Source organism: Solanum tuberosum, unplaced genomic scaffold (assembly GCF_000226075.1).
Source record: "Solanum tuberosum cultivar DM 1-3 516 R44 unplaced genomic scaffold, SolTub_3.0 scf00132, whole genome shotgun sequence".
In the NCBI taxonomy this organism is placed as follows: domain Eukaryota; kingdom Viridiplantae; phylum Streptophyta; class Magnoliopsida; order Solanales; family Solanaceae; genus Solanum; species Solanum tuberosum.
This window is the reverse complement of record NW_006239055.1, coordinates 765020-789670: the sequence shown is the minus strand read 5'-3', so window position 1 is coordinate 789670 and position 24651 is coordinate 765020.

The window sequence follows — 24651 nt, the reverse complement described above, 5'->3', positions numbered from 1 at the left end:
AAACTCTTTGGGAATACATAGTCCCCATATACTTCTTTGAAGAAATGAACTTCAAAACTTTACTCTTTGCTTAACTTGAAATTTAAGTCTTAAAACAAAGTTAAAACGTTGGAAAAGACTTCTGGAAAACTCTAAGAACTTCTCTTGACTTGACTCTTACTTCTCTTGACTTTGATCTTAACTTTCCTTGAATTGGATTATGGAATCAAGGTTCATGATCTCATGTTTATGGATGATTTCATGATGTTTAGACGTACCTTACAGTGTTGGAATCAACTAGAAAACATAGGTACGTTGCTAAGAAACTAGTACAGAAAGATGGGGAAGAATGGGAAGAACTGGCGTCCCTGGAGCTCTGAGAGGCGCAAACCTTAAAATTTCAGAGGTTGGGGTGGGGATCTCTGGCTGGCGCAGCGCCCCAAAGCCCAAACTTTAGCGGCCCCTTCTTGGGGTTCTAAGAGGGGCGACGCCCTAGGCCCCTGCCAGGTGCACTTTGACTTTTCTCCTTCGTTTTTCATCTTTAAACCCCCTATTTCAACTTAGTTCTTTCCCCAAACACTTAGAATCAACTATACCATTAATATATGCAAGGTTCTATTCGAATTCACACCTAAAATCACGAATTTGGATCAACAACTCCTCAACAATTTCAACGAATCAAGAACTCAATAGAACTTCAACAAAACCCATTAAGAACTCAATTTCTAAAACCTTCAAGAGCATAAATTCACTTAAATAAATCATGATTGACGCGTGGGTGAACTAACCCAAAGCTATATGATCTCACATACCTCGTAGGATTGAATCCTTGGTGAAATCCATAACCAAACTTGAACATTCTTGACGAATCTTGACTTTTCTTTCTCCTTTCTCCTCTTTTCTCTTTTCTCCAAGCCCTAGCGTGAACTTCAACTTTTCTAAATTGATCTAATTATGATTATACCCCAAATAAATTCCTAAAAATGAATTAAAATAATTGGGTAAGGAAAAGACTAAAATACCCTTTCAAAAATCCGCTTTAGACTTTCCTTATTTGAACAGCCCAACTTCAAATGGGAATATCTTACTCATACGAACTCGGAATCGCGCAAACTCAGAGACGTTGGAAAGATAATTCCAAGATCTTTCCTATGGTATCTTGGAGCACATCTAAATCATCCTGAGCTAGAAGTTATGGTTGTTTTAATTTGACCCAAAACTCAAACTTAACATTACTTAACCAAATTTTCTAGATTTTCATTCTTTCCAAAAATGGCTCTTTCTAATTCTAGTTCTTTCTAGTTACAGGGTGTTACATGAACAAAGCTCAACTGCACTATCCTTTGATTTTTGTATCTAGGGTGATAGTGGAGATCATAATTTATCTGCAAGGTCTTCAAAATTCTTGTCAAATAATTCATAACTAATACAAATATTTAAGGAAATATTGGATCTCTTTGTCTTTCCCCTCTCCTTTCTTCAAATAGTATTGTACTGTGTCCATTAATCTGAATGAAATAAGTGATTGTTGTATCATACTGAATTATCCATTTGATGACTCTAGTATGAATTTGTGGGAAGAAAAGAGAGGGGGGAGGGGGGGAGGAAGAGAAAGAGAAAGAGAAAGAAAGAGAAAAATTATGAAATATTTTTTCGACAAAAAATGTGGAGGTTGGTGATGGTAGATTTAGAAAAGCAATACAATAAAGAAGAAAAAAACTATAGTTTACAGAAGAGGTATAGAAACAGGTGTCAGTAAAGGAAGCAGCTAAAGTGTATCCTCAGAAACAGCCAGACCAGATGATCTTGATGAAGAATGGGTTTGATACACTATCTATGTATGAACATGGAAGTGCAAGCAAAGGGGAAGGAAGTTGTCTGTACAAAGGAGAGAACAATCCTTATGCAGTTAGTCACCTGGAACACTAGAGGGATAAATAAACTTCATAAACAGAAGGAACTTAAACTGTTTATGAAGGAGAATAATGTTAGTATTATAGCAATTTTAGAACATAAAGTAAAGGAAGGTGCAACAAATAAAGTGATCAGCAAAATTGCTTCAAGATGGAAGTATGAGGAAAATTATGCATTTACTACTAAAGGTAGAATTTGGATACTATGGGACCCTAAATATGTAGAATCCATGATCTCCTTAAATCTCTAAGTTTGGCTTATGAAGTGGGTTTTATGATAATGCTTGGGTATTGATGGAATTGTACTTAGATTGAATTGTATTATTGATTCCTATTGTTATCTATATCTATTGTTGGTGGATTGTTGGTGTATGGATGAGTTGAGAATTATGGCCTTGTAGGCAAGTCATGGGTAAATTCTCTTGTGATGTTAGAATTGTTGAGAATTGGATAATGGTGATTATGGCTTTGGAGAATGGTAAGTTGACCTACTTTCATGCTATATTGAAATTGTTCTTGTTTGGATTGATCCACTTATGGTGGAGGTGTGTACTTATTGAATGTGTATTGATTATGGCCTTGAAGGCATTATATGAGTGTTATTGTATTGTTATATTATTATATATGAATGAGGCTATATGTAAAGTCCTATATGAAGCTATATGTGAAGGTATGATGTGAATAAGTTTTATGTGAAGCTATATGTGAAGGAATGATGTGAATGAGTTTTATGTGAAGCTATATGTGAAGGAATGATGTGAATGAGTTTTATGTGAAGCTATATGTGAAGGAATGATGTGAATGAGTTTTATGTGAAGCTATATGTGAAGGAATGATGTGAATGAGTTTTATGTGAAGCTATATGTGAAGGAATGATGTGAATGAGTTTTATGTGAAGCTATATGTGAAGGAATGATGTGAATGAGTTTTATGTGAAGCTATATGTGAAGGAATGATGTGAATGAGTTTTATGTGAAGCTATATGTGAAGGAATGATGTGAATGAGTTTTATGTGAAGCTATATGTGAAGGAATGATGTGAATGAGTTTTATGTGAAGCTATATGTGAAGGAATGATGTGAATGAGTTTTATGTGAAGCTATATGTGAAGGAATGATGTGAATGAGTTTTATGTGAAGCTATATGTGAAGGAATGATGTGAATGAGTTTTATGTGAAGCTATATGTGAAGGAATGATGTGAATGAGTTTTATGTGAAGCTATATGTGAAGGAATGATGTGAATGAGTTTTATGTGAAGCTATATGTGAAGGAATGATGTGAATGAGTTTTATGTGAAGCTATATGTGAAGGAATGATGTGAATGAGTTTTATGTGAAGCTATATGTGAAGGAATGATGTGAATGAGTTTTATGTGAAGCTATATGTGAAGGAATGATGTGAATGAGTTTTATGTGAAGCTATATGTGAAGGAATGATGTGAATGAGTTTTATGTGAAGCTATATGTGAAGGTATGATGTGAATGAGTTTATGTGATCTTGTGATGATCCTATGTAAAGTGGATAGCATTGTGAGTTAAAGTATGATTTCTCATGATGTATATATGAAATGATGTTGGATTATGAAGTATCCTTAAATGAAAATGTTGTGACTTGGTTGGTAGACTAAAGTGTCCCTCCTTGTTACTTAAAGTCTTGAATGCATGAATGTGTGAAATGGGCAAAACTAAGAAATGGTGCCCTTTCATAAGTCTAGCTTTCCTAAGTAAATGTAAAACCATGAAATCGGTAGACCTAATGGTGGTAGCCCTTCTCATGTGTGAAATGATGAACCTTGGATCGGTAGGCCTAAGGCACCCTTCTAGGGGGATTTAATGAGCTATCCTTATGAACCTTGATTGGCCATGACTAAGAAATGGGGCCTTTCTTGGGAAGAGGTACTATGAGTTGGTTGAACTAGAAAAGGAACCTTCTCTAAGTACATATGTGATTGAATACTCTATGGGAAACAAGGCTAGCACCGAGTGGATGTGGTTAGGAAGGTGGCCTAGTTGAGTATGAGATTAGGCACAATGAACTTCCTTGGACATCCCCTAAACCATGTGCCTACATGGGATGTGTCCTAGTTCTACCCTTGGCAAGTAGAACACCTTCCACGGTGTAGGGTTTTATGACACCGGATTCCATGTCTAGCTTGCATGGTCTATGTCGGTTAATGCCTATTCCCATCATGTGGGGTGTGCACTCTAGTTATTGGATAGGTTCTACAACGTGTAGGTAGTAGTATGGGATGCTATCTACACATGGCACGAGTAGGCTTTGAAGATACTAAAGTGAGTTCCCTAAGTCTAACGACTATTATGTGAAAGTCCCCTTATGTGCTTGAATGTCTCCAAAAATGGTTTCTTAAAGAATGTTGGTCTATTGATGTTATGTTGTAAAGGAAATGTCCTTATCTAAGGTAATCTTGAGGAACACTTAAGTGTGCTTGAAGAGGTTGTATGGGCGGTCACTTCTTGTCTTACTCAAGTGTGTCTTAAGGTTATATTAGGTAGAGGTCCTATGGTAATGAAATGGCATGTGTTCCTTTAAAGTTAAGCATGGGTTGTATATGAATATATGTTGAGTATGTATACGGTTGGCTATGGTTTTATATGTGAACATTGACTTAGTATGTTATATTGTAATGGTAAATTTCCTTATCTATGGTAACCCTTAGGAATACTTAGGTGTATATGAAGAGATTGTATGGGTGGTCACTTCATGTTTCACTTAAGTGTGGCTTTGGGTAACTTGAGATAGAGGTCAAGAAATGATGAAAAGGCTTACTTGTCAATTATGTTCATGTGTTGTACATTGGTACTAGTTGTGCATGATGGCTTGTGATATGAAGCATGATAAGTGGTAAGTTCACATTTGGTGGCCTTAGGATGATGCTTTAGTGTGGATGGTGGTATGGGACGCTATCCATACATTGCACAAAGTGTTGTCCAAGGGTTACTTGAGGTGGATGGTTTAAGGTGAAGGAATGGGTTATGTGTGGAGTATGTGCTAAAGTGGTTAATGACTTGTATGTTGGTTATGGTTGGATATTGTGACTTTTATACTTGTATGTTTTTCATGAAGTTTTACCAAATGGCATAAAAGCATGTTTCTCCAATAAACGTCCTTTTTAGCATGTTTTTGCATGGCTTCCATACTTAGTACTTAATTGTGCTAACCCCTTTATTTCCCCTTTTGAACTAAAGTATAGGGATTTGGAGATGGTGACATGTCATGGCTATTTGATAGGTTTCTAAGTGTTGAAGATGAAGACTTGGTGAGTCCTCATATATTCGAGGACAATACCCCATATGTTCTTTTATGTCTTTTTAAGTATTGTTTAAGTTGTGTATGGGATTGGTCCCGAATTTTGTACTCTAAAGTATTAGATGGTTTTGAGACATCATGTATAAAGTCTAGAAAGTCTTCCGCTTGCTATTGTTTTTTTTTTATGAAATGTTTTCTTGGTAAAGAAAGTTTTAATTCATTATGGTTTTTAGTGTTATGCGATGAATGAATGCTAAGAGGCTTGTATTAGACCTCCGAGAGGTCGAGTACGCCGGTTACGACTAGGGGGTGCTCTCGGGTCGTGACAGTAATGTGGGAACTAAATCTAATCAGTTTATACAAGCAATAGTGCAAGTTAAAAGTAGTGGTCTTGAATTTACGTTTGTAGCCGTATATGGATTACATACAATGCAGGATAGAGTGAAGCTCTGGGAAGACCTGAGATGTCTGATTGTTAATGCTCAGGGGCCAGTTCTATGTATGGGAGATTATAATTCAATACTAAAGGCAGAGGATAGGCCCCAAGGCAGTCCAGTGGAGGATATAGAAGTTAAAATTTTCAATTAATTTATACTAGATGCTGGGATGAATGAATTGACAACAGTTGGTGGCTCTTATACTTGGACTAATGGGCACACTTGTAGCAGGATTGATAGGGCTATAGTAAATGTTGAATGGATGCTTCAAGTGCCAGTCATGGAGGTAAGGATTTTAAGGCCAGGAATATCGGATCATTCCCTTCTGAGTCCCCTCTGAGTCTGGGTCTGAACACAAGCTGCAAGAACACTGGCAAAGCATTTAGGTTCTTCAATTGCATAGAAGATCACCCTAAATTCCTTCAAATAGTTGAAAAAGCTTGTCAAAGACATAAAAGAGGAGACATGAAGACAATTTGGTGGAAATTTAAAAAGGTGAAAATCGAGTTGAAAGAATTGAATAATTCTGAATTCAAAAGTGTGAAGGACAAGATCAAGCACATCAGAGAACAACTTCATACAGTCCAAACAGATATGATAGATCATAATGTGGTACCTGCTAATAGGGAACAAGAAAAGGAACTGAGGAAGCAGCTGGAGAAATGGAACTTGGTGGAGAAAAGTGCCATAAGACAGAAATCCAGGTGCAATGGTTGAACCTAGGGGATGCTAATACAGGATACTACTTTTCTCATATGAAAAATAGAGTGGCACAGAATACTATCACTAATCTTACTACTGTTGTAGGTACAATTGTATATTCCCAGGAGAGCATTGAGGAAGAGGCACTCAAATTCTATCAAGGATTACTTGGACAGGCTATTTCATGTCTACCAAGTGTAGATACCACTATAATGAGAAGGGGAGGAATGCTAAACAAAGATCAACAGATTCAGATAGCAGCCACAGTAACAAGGATAGACGTGGAAACAACTTTGCAAAGCCTCGGTGATCTAAAAGCTCCAGGAATAGATTAATTAAATGTTGTATTTTTCAAAAGAACGTGGCCGATAGTGGGGGTGGAGATCATACAAGCAATATTAAAGTTCTTTGATACTGGTGAGATGTACCGACATATCAATTGTACTGCTGTAACACTCGTACCAAAGGTGGAGAACCCAACAAGAATAAGTGAATATAGGCCAATCTCATGCTTTTCAACAATAAATAAATTTATATCAAAAGTGATCACTGCTAGATTGAAGAAGGTTGTGGAGAGTCTTATAGATCTTAACCAATCAACATTTGTGTCAAGAAAGGCTTTGAATGATAATGTGATTTTGAGTCATGAAATTGTGAAAGGGTATGGAAGACAAAGGATTTCTAAAATGTGTGTGGTGAAAATTGACATGAAGAAAGCATATGATTCTCTGGAATGGTCTTTTTTAGAGCATATTTTGGAGGGGCTCAGAATGCCAGCTAAAGTTATTAGGTGGATAATGCAATGTACTACAACAATCACATACTCCATTCAGATTAATGGACACAGTACAACACCTTTCAAATCAAGGAGAGGGATAAGGCAAGAGGACTCAATGTCTCCTTATCTGTTTGTATTAGCAATGGACTACCTGACAAGAATTCTGAAAAAGTTTGCAGACAGAGCCTAATTTTCACTACCATCCTAGATGTAAAGCTCAATGATCTATTAATGTTCTGCAGAGGAGATATAAAATCAGTGAGATGTATGTATCAGTATTTTATGAAATTCTCTCAGACTTCAGGGCTGGTTGCAAATGTGGATAAAAGTAGTGTTTACTTTGGTAGAGTGAAACAAGAGCTGCAAGAGGAGATACTGGAAGAACTTCAATTTATCAAAGGGGCTTTACCTTTCAGATACCTTGGGAGTTCCTCTAAGTACTAAGAGGATATCTTTAGTTCAATGCAAACCACTTCTGGAGAAGATGTTGGGTAGAATCACAAGCTGGACCACCAAATTCTTGTCATATGCAGGAAGATCCCAACTCATCAAGAATGTATTGTATGCCATCCAAATGTTTTGGTCCAAATATTCTCTCTACCAAAGAAAATCATTCAAACAGTGGAAGCTATGTGTAGGAGATTCTTATGGACTGGTAATATTGAGACTTCTAGGAAGGCTTTGATTGCATGGGATGAGTTGTGTAGGCCCAAGTCAAATGGAGGATTGCACTTCCTTGATATATATACCTGGAATAAGGCTGCAATTGGGAAGCTAATGTGGAATTTGTGTAGGAATAAAGGCAAACTCTGGGTGGCTTGGATTCATAGCTATTATGGGCAGCATGGTGTATGGAACATACAAGCAAAGCAAGCTTCTTGGATAGTGCAAAGAATCTTCAAAGCAGCTCAATATCTCCAAGAGGTTGGATTAAATGAGGCATGTGTAAGAAACATGGAAAGCTACTCTATTAGTAAAATATATATGCAGATGAGGGGTTCCATGGAGAAGGTAGAATGAAGGTCATTGGTATGGAAAAATGTGAGGGCTCTTAAATTAGAAAGTTTAAGTTTGAAAAAATGATAGAAGGTAGTAGCTTGAGAAATGGAGAAGAAGATGAGAAAAATAAAATAAAATGATTAAATATAAGTCTTTCACGCGTCATTGATGAGTGTATCACACTCACTTTGTCATATCAATAAAAAGTTTCAAAATAACACATCTAAACCTGATAAAAAATGTATAAAATGAACAAAGCTCAGTTGAAGTGATTAAGTGACATGATAAACCCCCTCCTCCTTAGCCCATGACCGCAAGATCAAGAAGAGTCAACAATACATAAAAAAAAAAGGCAGTTAATTAATTGATACCATTGTCACTTTCTTTTTGATCAATTCAAGATATGTTTCATTGCGTCTTTTACAATGTTCTCAATCATGTATTTTTCCTTAGATGTATTTCAGCTACAATCTCTAATAATTTACATTTATAGGATACACCTACTAGAGTGATGGACAAAAAAAACTTGCATCACCTTAATAAGATGTGTTCAGATACCCAGCATTTGAAGTGTATGTAATTGAAACAAGACAATGATTAATATAGAATATAGTTTTTTAGATGTTGTCAAAGTATGGTGTAATATTTTTAAGAGTGAGTACGCACACTTAATGTTTACTATATATTTAACTAAACAAAATAGAGATTAACTTGTGTGCATTGACCGTGTAAAGTTTTTTTTTACTCAATCAGTTAACTTTAACAGTGATAGTCAACAGTTAAACTTTAGTTTTAATATATTTCTTTTTTATATTTTAATATACTCATTTATTAAAAAAAAAAAAATCTTTTTACGCTCCATAATCGTTGGACTTGTAAAAATTATATTATTCAAGAGAAAAAGTTCTTTATAAACAATTTATCCTAAGTTGTTATTAAATACGAAAGTAAAGTATATCAAATATAATGAATGATGATAAAAAGTAACTATGTCTTTATAAGTGGAATCATTTTCCATGCTCACATATTTAAAATCTGAAATAGAAAAAATAATGAATAAATAGTTACCATAGATTCCATTGATGATAATTTTAAATTGTTTCAATGGTAGAGGATGGTGATTTGAAAAAACGATGAAACAAGAACGATGATGAAATATTTTCAGTAAATCAAAAATAGAATCATAAATTAATTTGGTAAAATAAATTTAGAATCCTAGTTGCCTTATACTGATATACTTAATATTAATGTTCAATTAAATAAAAAGTAAAAGTAAATTGAAAAACTTACTTTTTGTGTGCCTTAGAGTTAAATGACACTATAAAAAAAAGTTTCACAGTCAGTGCACACAAATTACTCTCAAATAAATAACACGTTGGGTATGTGCTATGCACAAGCTTTGCCCAGCTACTAATATACTACCCACTTAAAAGAGGAAAAATTACTTGGCGGAGTATTTTTTTAATAAATAATTACTAATTTTAGAGATATTTTTTTATTTATTAACATTTATAACAATATCTAGTAATATTATGATAAATCTGCGATATGTATTAAAAGTGAATTATGCATACAATACAGATTGATTATAAGTGTTTTAAAAAATAGTATGCTTGCTTGGTGAGAAATTGATACAATGTATTAGAAGTGTATTAAAGTGTGTTATAAATATATTATCTATTAATCAAATTTATATTATATGTGTTTTATAAATTGTTCTATGTAACATACATTAAATTGTATTATAAATGTATTATAAGTGTCCAGTGAAAAGAAAATATTGTTACTATAGATAGTAAATATTTTCTTAATATTGCATATCAATATAAATTTTCCATTAAAGAATGAAAACGTAATTCAATCTTGAATAGTAAAAAAAGGTATGAATTTATCAATAAAAAAATTATGTTTCAACTCAAATTCAAATCGTAGATAAGTGGAATAATGATAAAGATTTAAAAAAATATTCATTTATTTCAAAATATAAATAATATACTTCAAGAAATATAGACAAGAGATATGGAGAGTTGAATATAGAGATCATCTTATTCAATCGTCTTCAAGTCTTTTACAATAGTAAATGGCAATCCTATTTGTAGAATGTGAAATCACTCTAAAAATTACTATATTAAATACTCAAATTAATGGATATATTCTTATCCAAATTAATGAGTATAAAATATACATAAGTAAATATAAATAATCCATGTATAGAGTAAATGGATAATCCTCCTCATCTTTAATTTAAGTTTTTTTTTTACAAAGGGGGATATTATATACTCTCTCAGTCCCAATTTATGTGACTTACTTTCTTTTTTAGTCAGTCCCAATTTATGTGACACATTTCTATATTAAGTAACAATTTAACTATAAAATGTCTATTTTACCCTTAATGAAATGATTTACAGTTACACAAATTTCTATCATTCAATTTGGACCACAAGTTTTAAAAGTCTTCATTTCTTTCTTAAACTCCGTGCCGAGTCAATCTACCTCACGTAAAATGGGATGGAGAGTATATATACATATATATATATATATATATATATATATAGTTACGTACTGAACATTACATTATCTCTATTAGTACTTGTGATTACATATAGGTTTTCAAAACGAGCTAACTATTCCATGTAGACCGTACTTCTATTTTACTAGAAGTTACTTCATCTCGATCTTCTTGTAGCTTCTTTTTAAATATATCTGGCGGGGATAGGAGGATACATGGATTATTGGTATGTGTTAGCTTGCAACCTAATCTGGACAAAACGTCGGCTACCTTGTTCCCTTGACGGAGGCTATGGCGGACCACTGGATTCCCCAACTTCTTCAATATTGACCTGCAATGCAAAATAATGGAGCGGTAAGTTGGGTGCATATTCTCCAAGAGTTTTATGGCTTCGACGGAATCCATTTTTATTTCAATTGGCATTAAATTATAAGAGTGGGTAATGTTTAAGCCATTTAAGAGGGCTCCCAGTTCAGTCATTGTATGATTATGACCAGAGCTTCTTTTGTGAAAGCCCAAAATCCAGTTCCCAGTGGCATCACGAATGACGCCGCCGATCCCACCCTTTCTTTTGTGTTTTGAGAAAGCACCGTTCGTGTTTAGCTTGTAAGAACCAATAGGGGGAGGAAACCATTTGACGTGAATATCCACCGTAGCATTATGGTTGCTAGGGGAATGATTGTCGGTGATGTATTCAATGGTTTTATTTTTAACCATGGAGGTAAGAGGAAGGTCACTTTTACCGTTATGGGTGTTGTGGTTTTTGTTGAACCAAAGTTGCCACAGAGCAAAGGGCATAAGGTCAATCCATTGGTAGGAACTTTGATCATGTGAAGGGTTCAAGTCCTTAAGAGTGAAAATCCAATGATCTTGCTAGAAAGAGACTTGGGATATGTTGACGCCTAAGTCTAACTGAAAATTACAAGCTATATGGCAATCAAAGAAGATGTGGGTAATGGCTTCGTGAGTGAGATGGCATATCGGACAACTTGGGTTGGTGTCGATACCAATATAGTGTAAGTATGCTTGTGTGGGTAAACGACCTTAAGAGCACAACCAAAGAAAGACTTTGAGCTTCTCCAAGGTCCTCAATTTCCATATCCAAGAAAAAATGTATAGATGTTGACTGGGAAGGGTGATGAGTTTTTTGACAGATTTGGTGGTGAAGATACCATTACTATTGAGGGCCCAGTAGGTTTTGTCGAGAGCACCCAAATCTTTATTAGGGATTATACCGGAGGCTTGGAGAGTTAATGAGGTGGGTAGCTCGAATGATACCTTTGACCAGTCCCAACCCTCTCCATTCCAAAGAGAATATAAATTGAGGTGATCCCCACCTTGTTGCAAGGGACATGAAGAATAGATCTAAGAGGGAGTGTTTTTGGAATTCATCAATGATGCCATATGTTGATAGAAATGCTTGTCGCATGTACTAGGCAGTTGCTTGGGAGCAAATTTTTCCTCCGATGAGGATGTTCTTCCAAATAAAGGAATGTGAAGAAGGTGTAGGCCTAGAGTGGTATCAATCAATCAGGGTGTTGGCCCATAGGGAGGTGTGGTTAGTGTAAAGCCGCCAGGCGAGGCTAGTTAGAATAGTTTTATTTTTAACCTCGTCGGGCTGTAACCCTAGACCACCAAAATCCTTTGGTGATGCTACCTTATCCCAAGGAGACATAATGTAGCCTTTTCTTTTGACAGTTGTTCCCCATAAGAAGTCTCTTTGGATCTTATCGATTGAGTTGCAAGTTTTTTTGGGGAGATTTAAATACTGCATGGCGTAAGCACGAATGGAGTTCAAATTTGATGTGGCTAAAGTCAATTGCCCAGCTCTAGTCAGTAAGTTCACTTTCCAACTAGCAAGCTTTTTCCTCATGTTATCAATAATGTACTGGAAATTCGTGGGTTTAGGTTTGTGATTTAGGATGGGGAAACCAAGGTATTTACCAAAGGAAGTGGTAGTTGTAATGTTAAAGAGTCATTAAACTAAGTCCCTACTTCTACCATCGCAATATTTGGAGAACATAGATTTGAATTTTACGGCGTTGATCTTTTGTCTCGATAGATCGCAGAACAGGGACATGCGTTTATGCATAGTGTGAATGGAATTATGATTCCCACAAGATATAAGAGTTAGGTCATCTGAAAAAAATAAATGGGAGAATTGAGGTCCCCTAGGTTGAATAGTGACAGGCTCCCAGAGGATGTCAACTTGGTGGTTTATATAATTGGATAAAAGTTACATGCATAGAATGAAGATATAAGGAGACATAGGGTCTCCTTGTCTAATTCATCTAGACATGGAGAAGTAATTAGTTTGAGTTCCATTGACAAGGAAAACGATGTTGGAGGTACTAATGCAATTCATAATAAGATAAGAGATTTTTTTAGGGAATTTGAAGTGGTGAAGAGTTCGATAGACAAACGACCATTCTAGTCGATCAAAGGCTTTCTCAAGATCAAGTTTGAGGAAAAGGCAGCCTTTCTAATTTTTTGTCCTATTTAGATGGGAAACAAGTTCTTAAATTAGGATGGAGTTATCACAAGCCCTACGACCCTTGAGAAAACTCGTTTGGTAGGGGCCTATGAGTTTGACCAAGTGTGGTTTGATGCGATTGGCAATAAATTTAGTGATGATCTTGTAAATGGTGTTGCAAAGACCTATAGGTCGGAAAAAATTTCAATTGATTCGCGTTGAGAAACTTCGGGATAAGACATAAAAAAGTATTGCTAATGGATGGAGAAACAATTTGGGACTAGAAAAAATGATGGCAAAACTGTAGGAACTGTTTTTCATTGGGATTGGAAAAAATGGGGATGCAAACCATTTGGCCCCAGAGCTTTATTGGGTTTGAAGGAGAAAAGAGCATTTATAACTTCCTAATCATGTAGGGGACGATCCGTATTAGACAAGTCTAACTTATGAAAACTTGTGGTAGCACTTTTAATGTGACTCCAATTCGTAAGGGTGTGACTCGTTGTGAAACAAGTTGAGAAGTAGTTAAAGGCATGACTCATTATGCTTTTAGGATCAGTTATCCAATTATCATTTTCATCCTTAAAGTAAGTGATAGAATATAGGCGTCCACTAAGAGTCAATGGACCAGGTCCCTTGACACAGTAAGAACAGAATGTAAGCATCGACAGTAGTCAGCATCCACTATACATCAATGGACTAGGTCCCTTGACTCAGCAAGAACAGTAGCTGAAATAAGTGCAGAAAGAAAATAGCTAAGGTAAAATCTGCATAAGGATTTTACGTAGAAACCTCCTTGTTCAAGGGAGTAAAACCACGACCTGTTTCACAGGATTTTCAACTGTTTCACTAATCTTCTTTAAGCAAAAGTGAACAACAGTTACAGCCAACATGAGAAGAAGTTATTAATCTCACAACCAAGTAATAACTCTATTACTTGAAGAGCCTAAGCAAATACCACACTGCCCACTAAGCTATCACCACTAGACAACTTAGACTTCAACTAAGCAACACACAGGTTTCCCACTAAACCACCATCCTCTGGACGATTTAGACTTTGACTAAGCAACAACAATGTTGCCCACTAAACCACCTAACTCTTAGATGATTTGGACTTCAACTAAGCAGATACAACACTGCCCATTAAACCATCCCATCTAGATGACTTAGACTTTTAGATGAACTGAACAACAATCTAATTCCTTTATAGATTAGGAATAAATTTACAATGTAAGCACGGAAGATATAATCCTAAGACAACTAGACAGCTTGCAGCTCTATCAGATCCATGTTGCTCTTGAGGATAATACTTCTTGAAGATGGCTTTTGCTTTTGCGTTTTTTGGATTTTCTCAAATCCAAAACTTTGTTTGCCAAAACTTGGGTTTGTGTTTTGGAGAAGAGACTATATCAAAGTGGACACAAACCTTTGGGACGAGGCTATTGGCTGAGAGCATGTTGTCATGAATAGCTGTACACCAACCACATTAGAGTTGGCAGCTTTTTGACAGCTGTCTTTTCATCCTTTTCTCGTATGCAAACTTTCCGGGACCAGCCCCCTTGCTGAGTTCTTTGCTGCTTGAGTTCTTGAAAAAGACTTGCTAACTTTCTCTCTTTTTGAATGAATAATGTTGTTTGTTTATTGTTGTAAATATCAGTTACCAACACGGATTTTGACCACTTAAACAAACAACTATGTCCGCCCTTCCTATTGGTGAAGTACGTTGCACATCTCACCAACCAACCTGACAAGACAACTGTAAAGATAGTTTTACAGTTGTGCACCACTTTGAGTCTGGACGGAGGTACTCTGCCAGGGACCGAGTCCCTGTATTTGTGAGGATCATCAAAACACCTAGAATATAACATTTTCCCCCTTTTTGATGAAGACACACAAATATTCATCATGCTGAGTTTATTCATTCACTGCCTATTTTATCAGTCCCAATACTAGAGGACCTTTTCTAGATCTGGTCCCTGGTTAGATTCTACATTTGTGAGGATCATCAAAACACCTAGAATATAGCATTTTCCCCCTTTTTGATGATGACGCATAAATGTTTCTCACGTTGAGTTTATTCATTAATTTGCCCTGTCGTTAGTCCCAATAACAAGGATTTGGTCCCTTGTTAGATCCCCGAGTCTGTTAAATCATCGAAACTTAACATCAGCTTCAACATAGAATGCTTCCCCTTTTTGATGATAACAGACTTATTCAACTTCTTCCCCCTATCATCAGTTCCTCCTATCAGCATGCCTCTTCAGGTAACTGGGTTGGTCCCCTTTTTACATCATTCTCGAAGTTTGTCAAATCATCAAAACTTCACATCGACAACAAAACAACATTTTCCCCCTTTTTGATGATGACAGACTTTTTCAACTTTTTCCCCCTGTCGGCATGACCATATCCTCTTTAAGTAGCACTTCTTCCCCCTATCGGCATGACTATGTCCTCTTCAAGTAACACATTGTCCCCCTATCGGCATGACCATGTCATTATTGATTACCATCATTGATCTTATACCCTAACAATCTTCCCCCTTTTGACATCATAAAAAAGGGTTAAAGCAGTAAACCAAGTTGCCAGAAATATAGTTCAAGCAAATTCATGGCCACTTGGGCAATACTAAGCATGAGTAAAAATGCATAAAGTAATGAGACCAGTCAGTAGAAACAAGACATTTTTCTTTCACAAATAAAAGATCAGCCATCGAAGCATTGCAGACATCATTATGAATGAGAACCATGACAAGACCCATTGAGTTTCAATAGAAAAAAAGGAGGACTGACAAGGGAATTTAAGATGAGAGGGAATGGCTTAGAAGCAAGGGATGAAAGGAATAGAATTAGTAAAACATATCCCTTAGCATGGTTATTTTTTTTTTAGAAGCTTCTCTTAAAGTTCGGCATGCTTTGCTGCCGACCTTCAGGGCTGCTAGTTTTTTTTTTTCAACCTGGTCCCTCTGATTGTTCCTTCAGAAGCTAAGCCTTCAAACAAACTATTTTAGTTCCATGTGCAACTGTCATAACTTCCATATCAAGCCCGAGTTTCTCATGACAAAAAGATTAGTAAGATTAAACTTACACAAGGCCTCCGAGATGAATAGATCAATAAATGAGGAACCATTTCAATTTTTCATTTCATTTTTTCAAGGTCAGACACACTCATATTCAGAATACTTTGAGCTCTCAGAATATCACCCTTTTCCTTTTTTAATATCATCTTTTACACCTTCTTCTTTGTGCTTGTCGGACCTAGTCCCTCATCACACTCAAAAATTTCTCCATCCAAAAATCCCCCAGTAGGAACAAAGGGTTTAAACATTTAAAGTATTTTTTAGAGAGGAGAAAAGATGGTTTTGAAAAATCTGATTTCTGAAAGGGGATTTTAATTTTCTGGGGAGATGGAAAGAAAGGTGAAGTATAAGGGAAGTAAAAGGGTGTATTGTGTGAAACAAAGTGTCTTCTTGGTATTCAAATGATGGCACAACGATTAGATAACTGAATGATAGACATGTGGCAATTTCAGCGGTTCTCATGCATAATTCAAAATGCAATGTTAAGAGTGCTAACCTTCGAGAGCGGACCGGGTCCTTCTCTATAGTTTGAATGTGATTGCCTTGATTTGTCCTGACCTTCCTTTTCCTTCAGCCTTTTTGCCATGTGTGTATACCTACAAAAGGTATGAAACTGAACTTGCTAAAACATACACAACTGAAAAACAAGGATACCTGCTCCCTTTTCATAGTCATGAGAGGCTGATTGCTTCAGGCATGATCCATTCAGTTCAGTTTCAGTATCTCCAACTTCAATTTGTTTATCTTGACCAGGTCTTCTAAGAGCTTCATGCTGCCGCTTGATCTACAAGAGTTGATTACCTCAAGTTGCACTTGATACATTCTCTGCCTCAGTTGTTGAAAGAGCAACAAAAATCTTGCATTTTAGTTCCTCATGAGTAAGAGATCAACCTAGAACATAAGCGGTTCATGAGGTACTCTTTCTACCAACTGGATATCCAGCATGATCAACATCACAAAAAAAATCTCTTGATGAGAAGAATAGAACCAGGTCCCTGTCTTCTTCAAATGTCTTAGGATTCTTTGAGCAACCTTCAAATGTGATTCAGTTGGATAATCTTGGAATCTTGCATGAATCCTAACACTTGCATCATTTACATCTAAACCAGATCCATCCGCATCCAGCTTCGAGTTGCTTCCCATGGGAGTATCAATTGACTTGGCATCCATAATATGAAACTTCTTCAGTAGCTTCTCTGAGCTTGAATCGGGTCCCTGTTCTGAAAAATTGGTCCTTGCTTAGGGCTTACGAATACATCTTCTATCATGCTCAGTTAGAACTCACTACCCATGAGTGTGGCAACCTCTTCACATAAAATCTCAAAACTTGTTTCACAGATGATATCATCGATATATACTTGAATAATCATCAATGTTTTTCCTGTCAGCTTCTCCGGAAACTGAGTGTCATACTTTGAACTGCATCATCTTTGCTCAGCATTGTCTACCGGACCAGGTCCCTCATCAGGTTCATCATCTGCATCAGCTCCTTTGGGATTGCTGGATTCATGAAGAGGATGTTCTTCAGCAAGCTCATTGTTTAGGTCATCTTTCTGAATCCGTAACATCGCTTTCATCTCAGAATCTTCTTTGTTTTTCAACTTGCTTCTCAATTCTCCCAAACTCATCAAAAATCACATGAACATCTTTTTCAATCCACACATTTACTCTTTCAACATTATTGAGATTAAACTTCTCAATATCATCATTTTGGTCACAGAATATGCACTATTCACCGCTTCAGCCAGAACATTCTTTGGAAGATTAACAGCCTGCTTATTCCACTTGAAGGATGGTCTCATCTGCTTCTCTTTAACACAAGCATCACAAACTTTGTCATCTACAAATTTTATTTTGGGCAGACCGTGACCAGGTCCCTCGACACAAGTTTGTTCAGAGAGAAGAGCTCACATGATCAAGTCTCATGTATCATAGATCAATATTCTCATCTTGAGCATCAAGGGAAGTGAGAATGTTATAAGCGGTGCTGAGATCAGCAGTACATGTTCTTGAATCTCCCTTTTTGTCAACATTATCATCTGAGAGATCAAGTTGTGACCACATATTTGTCTGATAAAAACTTGACTTCATTTCCTTTATCACAGATCTGTGAAACACTTAGAGGACTGTACTTCAACCCATTGACATAGTACACAACTTCGAAAGAGTGTTCCACTGACTTTCAAGTCCTTCCTTCACAAAAACAAGTACTATTTCTTGCCCCAAAGAGACACCTCCACCTTGAAGTGCCTTGAGAGAGAGGAAGTTTTCAATTTACCAGTCACGTGCTTTGAGCATCCGCCATTCATGAACCAACATTGACTGATGTTACTTCCTCTCACCTGCATACCATATCACTTGATATCCTTAGGAACCCATTTTAGTCTGAGTCCCAGTAAACAGATAAAGGCATGATAAGTGAACTTTTTGACCAATGAGGCAGAACAATCTTTCTCATTTTGGGAATTCTGGCAGTGGGAGCAGGTCCTCTTTTCTGTGCAGCTTTCTGTCTAGTGTAGGAAGACAATCCTTCTTCAGATGACCATTGCGGCCACAATGAAGGCACAACAAATTGTCAGATACAAACATATACTTACTGTGAGGATTATAGGGAGGACTGATGTTTGAACTTCCTAAACCCTTCCTGTTGTTGTGACCTTGACTGGTGGAGTTTGAGAGTAGTTTAGAAGAGTTAGTCCATCTCAGAGAATTTTTCAGTTCTTCTCTGAGACGGACCAGGTCCCTTTCCATTTGATCATTTCTTTCCAAGGCCAATGCAAGTCTGGTTTCAGCAGTGTTCAAACTAGCTTCTAGCTCCATTTGCAAACTACTAGCCTCTCATTTCCCTTTGCCAGATTGCTCACTTAGCATCTTCAAATGCTCCTTGATTTCTAGATTTTCAGTCTCTAGAACAGTCAATTGTTCCTCGATAATAGACACATGATCAGTCAAGGCTAACTTCTCTTCATTGAAATTGTCTAGACTGTTGTTCATAGAGTCTTTTTCCGTAGTTAACTCTATAACAGAGTCAATCAGAACAGCAGCTAGATTTCTCAATTTCCTAACAGAGTAAGCATTCAAGTTTTGTTTAAGGTCAAAGAGAGTTACCTTTTCTTCATCTTCCTCGTCGTCAGAATTTGCCATGAATGCGAACATGTCATCAAACACATTATCATCATCTTTGACAGCTAGCATGGATGCACCTTCGGGACATTCTGATTTTTCTGACTCACTTGAGGAGTCTCCCCATACAGCAAAAGCTTTCTCCACAATAGAGTCAACTACAACTTTTCTTGCTTTCTTATCGGGGACCAGGTCCCATTTTTTGTCTTTCTCTCCTCCAGGTCTTTGATACTCTTTGGCTTCAACCTTATGCATGGGGCAATCTTTGATGAAATTCCTTGGCTTTCCACACTTGTGGCATAGGTAGTTTGTATTTGCAACTCTGTTTGAGTTTCCTGCCTTTCGTAAACCTCTATGTTTCCTCATTATTTTTTGAAACCTTCTCGTGAGGTATGTCATGTCCTCATCTTCATCAAAAGTTTCACCAGATATCACCTTGAGAGCTAGAGACTTGTCTTTCTTCAACTCCTTCTTTGACGCTTCTTGATTTCTGTTCAGTGGAGCAACCATCTTTCCACAAGAATCTCTCTTGGTGTTAACCAGCTAGAGAGCACCTGATCTGATACCAATTGATAGAATATAGGTGTCCACTAAGAATCAATGGACCAGGTCCATTGACATAATAAGAACAGAATGTAAGCACAGGCAAGAGTCAGCATCCACTATACGTCAATGGACCAGGTCCCTTGACTCAGCAAGAACTGTAGCTGAAATAAGTGCAGAAAGTAAATAGCTGAAGGTAAAATCTGCACAAGGATTTTACGTGGAAACCTCCTTGCTCAAGGGAGTAAAATCATGACCTGTCTCACAGGATTTTCAACTGTTTCACTAATCTTCTTTAAGCAAAAGTGAACAACAGTTACAGCCAACGTGAGAAGAAGTTATTAATCTCACAACCAAGTAATAACTCTATTACTTGAAGAGCCTAAGCAGATACCACACTGCCCACTAAGCTATCACCACTAGACAACTTAGACTTCAACTAAGCAACACACAGGTTGCCCACTAAACCACCATCTTCTGGACGATTTAGACTTTGACTAAGCAACAACAATGTTGCCCACTAAACCACCTAACTCTTAGATGATTTAGACTTCAACTAAGCATATACGACACTGCCCACTAAATCATCCCACCTAGATGACTTAGACTTTTAGATGAACTGAACAATAATCTAATTCTTTTATAGATTAGGAATAGATTTACAATGTAAGCACGGAAGATATAATCCTAAGACAACTAGACAACTTGTAGCTCTATCAGGTCCATGTTGCTCTTGAGGATAATACTTCTTGAAGATGGCCTTTGCTTTTGCGCTTTTTGGATTTTCTCAAATCCAAAACTTTGTTTGCCAAAACTTGGGTTTGTGTTTTGGAGAAAAGACTATATCAAAGTGGACACAAACCTTTGGGACGAGGCTATTGGCTGAGAGCATGCTGTCATGAATAGTTGTACACCAACCACATCAGAGTTGGCAGCTTTTTGACAGCTATCTTTTCGTCCTTTTCTCGTACGCAGACTTTCCGGGACCAGGTCCCTTGCTGAGTTCTTTGCTGCTTGAGTTCTTGAAAAAGACTTGATAGCTTTCTCTCTTCTTGAATGAATAATGTTGTATGTTTATTGTTGTATATATCAGTTACCAATACGGGTTTTGACCACTTAAACAAACAATTACGTCTGCCCTTCCTATTGGTGAAGTACGTTGCACATCTCACCAACCAACCTGACAAGTCAACTGTAAAGATAGCTTTACAGTTGTGTACCACTTTGAGTCTGGACGGAGGTACTCTGCCAGGGACCGGGTCCCTGTATTTGTGAGGATCATCAAAACACCTAGAATATAACATTTTCCCCCTTTTTGATGAAGACACACAAATATTCCTCATACTGAGTTTATTCATTCACTGCCCATTTTATCAGTCCCAATACCAGAGGACCCTTTCCTGGATCTGGTCCCTGGTTGGATTATGCATTTGTGAGGATCATCAAAACAACTAGAATATAACAGTAACAAATATTGTTTCTTCTTCTTCTTCCGTTAACAACTGAGAGGTGAATTTTTTTTATATTAGAATCACCATGCACAATCCAGTTGATACGAGATCTTAACTTCCAGTGGTCCTCTTCGATTTTAAGGATATGGTTATACTCTTTCCTTAAGTCAGAATCCTGATTCTGAAGCAAGGAGCTTGTAGCGAGGGTACTAGAGTTTTGAATACCCGCTAGGAGTCTGTATTTCTTTCTAAAAATATTTCAAAAGGTTCTCGTGCTCCGGTCAGAAGCACTAGTAGTGAATGTTCGAAGGGCTTCTTGGAGAGTTCTATTCCCCCAACTATCTTTCACTAAATTACTAAAATTTGGGTGATCCATCCAGTATTTTTCGAGTTTGAAGGATTTTTCCCTCCTGCTGGATCTGGAACCAGTGAGAGTGATTAAGAGAGGATTATGGTTCGAGTGAGTCTTAGGAAGATGAGTGATATGGGTATTTGGCCAATGGTCAAAAATCAGTGTCTCAACTCAAATTCAAATTACAAATAAGTGAGATAATGATAAAGAACTAAAAAGATATTTATCTTCGATTCATTTTTTTGACTATTTATTTTTAATTCAAATTGAAGATAAGTACGATTATGATAAAGAATCAAAATGATTATGATAAAATATTCATATTAATTAATTTTTAATATTAAGTCTTGAAAAACGATTTAGAAAATAAGTACTTAATGTTGATGTTAAAAATATATTTTTTTAAAGTCTCTTAATATATTAATAGTGCAAAAAAAATATTGAACAAATAAAAGTGAACGGAAGAAATATTTGATAACTTTCTACTATTTTTCAATGGTAAGATCTGTATTGCCCGAAAATTCAAAGGACAATGAGAATGTGTTGTAGCAACTGCGTGTTCTTTTTGTTGATATGAAAAAGAAGAAAAATTGTTTGTATGGTGGCATATTTTCTTTCACTTCTAAGTTACCCGTTTGGCTATAAAATTATGATTCACATTTTTTGCAAAATAAATTTTATTTTATTAAAAACAATGTTTGTACATGAAAAATTCAAATTTTCAATTTGAAGTTGTGTTTCCAAATCCAGGAACAAGTTATAACTATTTTCAAACTCAATTTTGTAATAATAATACATTCAAATATGAATAGAATCCACATATTATAAAAAGTATAACCAAACAAAACTCCAAGTTCATAAATTCAAATAAAATGAAAAATATTTGAAATAAATTAGTGCCTTGAATAGAAAAAATGGAAGCATAATTAATTAATTTTTCTATTATTTTGTTGTTATTGATAAATATTATTACATTTTATAACTAGGTGTGAATTGTACTCACCTTCCTCTCCCTGGCTTGCTTGTCTCTATCCTCTCATGTTACCTTCTCACCCCATATCTCTCATCTTCTCCATAATTCAATGTGTGAATCTTTCTTTTTCATCCTTTTTGTTTTATATAAATACGCCTCGTTGATGTTTTACTTGAATTATTTTTATCTACACCTATAATTTTTGGTCCTCAATATTTTTGGGTAACTGCTGATTATTGATTTATTTTTATATTGAATTAACGTCGATATAAAAAAAAAATCATTTTGGATTCTTGATTTGTTATTGAATGTTTGAAATTCTCTCTTCTTAGAATGATATAACTAATTGTATCTATGTATTAAAAAAATTATGTTTGTGATATAAAAAAAATGATACACCTATGATCAGACTATATCTTCTTCAATTGATACATCCAATTTTATCTATGTATTAAAAAGAACTAAAACTATATATGTGTACAAAAAAATGTTGATACAACTATTATCATATTGTATCTATATATCAGGAAAAAAATATATAATTATTATCAGAAAATGTTATGTTTATAGGTCTTCAACAACTTCTTTTGTTACTAGCCAGTAGTCACTATGACCGAACATTAACATGTCTACTCACCTTGCAAGCAATGATGTGGTTGTGATATAATATGTATCTATGTGTGTCTATGTTTCAATTTTAAAGTTTATGTGCACTTGTATATCTGTATGCAAATTTAGAAGAGAGGAGAGCGAAATTTGAGAGAGAGAGAAAGAGGAGGTTATGTAATTGTGTATATATGATCCGTATATCTCAATTTCAATTGAGATATAGATTGTATCTAAGATACAATTTGCATGTCTCTTTCCTTTGTCTCACTCAACTCTCTCTTCTCTAAATCTGTTATTATTAATTGTAATTAGACAAATTATAGCTACTAATTTTTTATGAAAATATCATTAAAATGTAATGATTTCCGAATATTTTCCCCCTAAAATAACAAATGCGAAAAAAAAAAGTTCACCGACATTTTTATTAGGCTGCAACTTTATTTCCCAATAAATAATAAATAATCTATTTGTTTGGACAGTGGTAGGGAATGGGTTGGTGATGATCTACCTTAAAAGATATAATTAAAATAAATATTTTTTGTCTTTTTGTCTTTACAGTGAACATATTCATTTTATCGCATAATATATTAACGTGTTTTTTAATTTGAATTTAGTTGATATTTAACTTATTTTTTAATTGTGGATGTACATTGGTAGACATTTAAATTTGTATAAAATTAAATAAGTAGACACATGTGTCCAATGTGACATAGTACACGTAGAATGTGAATTGCTACGCAAAACATCATGTAGAACACATGCGTCTACTTGCTCAATTTTATACGAGTTTAAATATTTATTTATGCACACCTAAAATTAAAGAATATAAATATCAGCTAAAATCAGATTAAATGGCACATTTACATAGTATTTCAATTTTATTTATTTTCAAATGAAACACAATTATTCAGACACTAATCAAGTCATTTCTTGGTGTAGACCAAAGTTCCAACACATACCAAACTAATAATTCTACAAACAGTGGCTGACATCCACCTTGAAATTATAATCTTGGAGACAATATTGAAAATTTTGGTCCGGTAATTTTAATTTTTTGTTTTATAAAAATATTATATTATTATCATAATAAATTAACTTAATATGATACGATAATTTTAAGCTAAATTTTGATGATAATCATAGTTTATTTGACTTCGATTTACATACATATAATAAATAATTATGACTTAAAATTTGTAAAAAAAACGTCTCAATTATATCATATTGACACCTTAAACATGTAGAAATATTCAAAAGAAAGTACAAGCAATTCTCTGCGTTAATCAATTACACAAAAGACATTTCAATCGAGATATAGTCTAGTTTATAAATTTGTCAGTATTATAATAATATACCATATGTATTATATATGTAATAAAATATACTTCAATACGATATTTCATATTTTGAAGAAAATAAAATATAAATACATAATACCAAAAAAAAAAAAAAAAAAATGTACCAAAT